Raw genomic sequence first — 3,318 nt, 5'->3', positions numbered from 1 at the left:
TTTGAGGACTTTAGAAAAAAATAATAATAATCAAGTGTCAAAAATAAGTTTTAGTAATTACCTTAATAGTCATCAACATATTTTAGCATGCACACATATTAAGTGTCCACTATGTATTTAAACTTGATCAATTTTACGAAAAGCAAGATAAAGTTAACTTTATGAATCACAATTATTTTTACTCTAATAAAAATAAAACAGTGGAGATGGCATCAATTATGAAAAATTCGTAATTTTCTCAGAAAACAAGAATCATGCTTGTAGATCAAACAGTAGGCAATTCTTGGTAAAAATCTTGGGCATGAAAAGAGGCAGGAGATTCCAAAAAAATAAATATGGACAAAATAAAGCCTCAAGCAACAACACCAGCCAAAAATAATCACAGCAACAGCAACAATAACCAAAATCACAGCAGAAAATGATAGTAATAACGAAGAGTACCTCCCCCCTACTGAAAGCACGTTGTCCTCAATGTGGACGAAAAGAAATAAATAGGTAGAAAAGTTTAGAAAAACTCCCCATCTGATCACAAATGATGGCAATGAGCTTGGTCAGTTGCTGGCCAAAGGTTTCAAGTCAGGCCTTAATGCGCTTTAAGTGTTGCTTAACAGTTTGCTTCATTTTTTTCTAAGCAAAAGAAGAAAAATTGATTAATATCCAAATAAGTAATAAATAATAAAATAAAGTAATAAATAAAGTAAATAAAAATAAAAATAATAAAATAATAATAAATAAAATAAAAATTGGGTTGCCTCCCAACAAGCGCTTGTTTAACGTCGTTAGCTCGACGTCGTTATTGGTTCTATGGTGGTTCCAAATAGATTTTCTTAACCGTGTGGGCTTGAAAATTCTCATAAAATGGCTTCAACCGCTGGCCATTGACTACGAACCGCTTTTCAGATTCTTCACTCTCTATTTCAATCGCTCCATGTGTGAACACTTTAGTAACAATAAAATGTCCTTGCCATCGTGATCGAAGCTTACCCGAGAATAACTTTAACACGAAGTTATAAAGAAAAACTTTTTGTCCTGCCGAAAAATGCTTCTGAGTTATTCTCTTATCGTGAAACAACTTTGTCTTGTCTTTATAAATGCGAGCATTCTCGTAGGCATCATTGTGAATTTCTTTTAACTCTTGAATGTCTAATTTCCTTGCCTTTCCTGTGGGTTCTAACTCCAACTCTGGTTCCTGTATAACAGAAGGTAACAGTTTAGTATTTGGAGATAATAACTCATTAACAAATTCAATTTCATCAAGTTTAGAATTATCTCCATAAATTGACTGAAAATTTTCTTCCACCAAAGAGTCAATTATATCGATACAATTTACGCTCAAGATTTCGCTTGGATGGCTAATGGCGTCGTAGACATTAAACTTTACGATCTCCCCATCAAACTTCATCGTGAGAGTTCCACTTCGAACATCAATTTTAGTACTAGCTGTACTAAGGAACGGTCGACCCAGCAGGAGATCTGAAGATCCAGGAGTACTATCCTCCTCCATTTTGATCACATAAAAATCTGCAGGGAAAATAAGCTCGTTAACTTTTACCAGAACATCCTCAAGGACTCCTTCTGGATGCACAACAGACCTGTCCGCCAATTGAATGATAACACCTGTTTTTGTCAAAAAACCGCGTTAAGTGATTCATAAATAGAATATGGCATTATATTTATAGAAGCCCCTAGATCACACATAGCTTTCTTAATTCCTAGATGGCCTATTTTGCATGGTATTGCAAACATGCCCCTATCCTTGCATTTTGCCGGCATTTTTCGTTGTAACACTACGGATACATTCTCACCAATATTCACCCTTTCATTACCTGTTAATTTTCGCTTGTTGGTGCAAAGCTCTTTAAGAAATTTAGCATACCGTGGTATTTGCTTGATGGTGTCCAAAAGCGGAATATTGATCTCGACATTCCTAAATGTTTCAAGGATTTCCTTGTCCTCTTTACCTCTTCGACACTGGTTGAATCGTTCGGGAAATGGAGGTTGAATTTTAGGCAATGGAGGCTTCGGTCGGACCTGTTCGTCTTTCTTGGGTTTTTCCTGGGCAATTTCTTGGGCAAGATTCCTGTCAGGAATCGATCCCAGTACCTTTTCGCTTCGTAACGTCACTGCATTTGCATTTTGTCTGGGGTTTGGTTCTGTTTGTGACGGAAGCTTCCCTTGAGAGTTTAATTTCTCGATCGATGTGGTCAACTCTCTGATAGATGCCTCGGTTTTCTGTTGGAAATCCTTCATCTCCTTTTGGAAATTAAGATTTTTCTTCTGAAAATCAAGAACATTAGCTGCTAACTTATTGACCATGGTTTCTAGAAAATTACCTGAACCTTGCGGCTGTTGCGGAAACTGATTTTGGTATGGCTGGTTATTTCGTAGATTAGCCCCATAACTTAAGTTAGGATGGTCCCTCTACCCTGGGTTGTAGGTATTAGCGTAGGGGTCGTATTGCCTTTGTGGCGGCCCAGGGAAATTTCCCACAGCATCCAGATGGACCGTGGTATCATCATACAAACTGGGACAAGCATCAGTTGCATGATCAGGTGTAGCACATATTCCGCATAACCGAGCTGTCTTTGCTTATTCTGCAATAAGAGAGTTCATCATATTAGTAAGTCTATCAACTTTATCCTCTAAGGTTGAATTACTTAGCTGGGGAACCCTTCTAGGAGGTTCAGTATTGGCTCGGAACTGCTGAGAATTTGCAGCCATCGTGGAGATCAAGTCTCTCGCTTGTTGGGGAGTCATGTTGACCAATGCTCCTCCACTAGCAGCCTCTACCATATTCATCTCCATGGGCTTCAAACCTTCGTAAAAGTATTGGAGGAGAGATTGCTCCGTTATACCATGTTGTGGACAGCTTGCACACAACTTCTTAAACCGCTCCCAATAATCATAAAGGGACTCAGCTTCTTTTTGCCTTATTCCAACGATCTCTCTTCTTAGCTCAGCTGCTCGAGATGCTGGAAAAAACCTGTTCAGAAACAAACGAGATAGATCAGCCCAAGTTGTAATAGATCCAGGGGGTAAATAAAATAACCATTCCTTAGCAGAATCTGCTAGGGAGAAAGGGAAAGCACGTAATTTAATCTGATCCTTGGTTACCCCCTGAGGTTTCATGCTAAGACAAACCATATGAAATTCTTTCAGATGCTTGTGGGGATTTTCATTTTGTAACCCACGAAAAGTTGGAAATAACTGGATTAAACCTGACTTCAACTCAAAATCAGTATCCATAGTAGGATACGCGATGCACAATGGTGGTTGTTTTGTCGGAGCTTCGGCCAGTTGCCGAATTGTTTGAGCCAT

The 3,318-nt window shown here is 38.4% G+C and overlaps 1 non-coding gene across 1 annotated transcript; it reads left to right on the top strand.

Moving 5' to 3' along the window:
• Nucleotides 1–2,851: 2,851 nt before the first annotated feature.
• Nucleotides 2,852–2,958, top strand: LOC121220622 (small nucleolar RNA R71). Its single transcript, XR_005917842.1, has one exon. It is a non-coding gene; the product is annotated as a small nucleolar RNA R71 (small nucleolar RNA).
• The last annotated feature ends 360 nt before the right edge of the window (nucleotides 2,959–3,318 follow it).

Source organism: Gossypium hirsutum, chromosome D08, assembly GCF_007990345.1.
Source record: "Gossypium hirsutum isolate 1008001.06 chromosome D08, Gossypium_hirsutum_v2.1, whole genome shotgun sequence".
Taxonomy (NCBI): Eukaryota; Viridiplantae; Streptophyta; class Magnoliopsida; order Malvales; family Malvaceae; genus Gossypium; species Gossypium hirsutum.
Note: the sequence above shows the minus strand (reverse complement) of the source record. Positions and strands in the feature narration are given on the sequence as shown.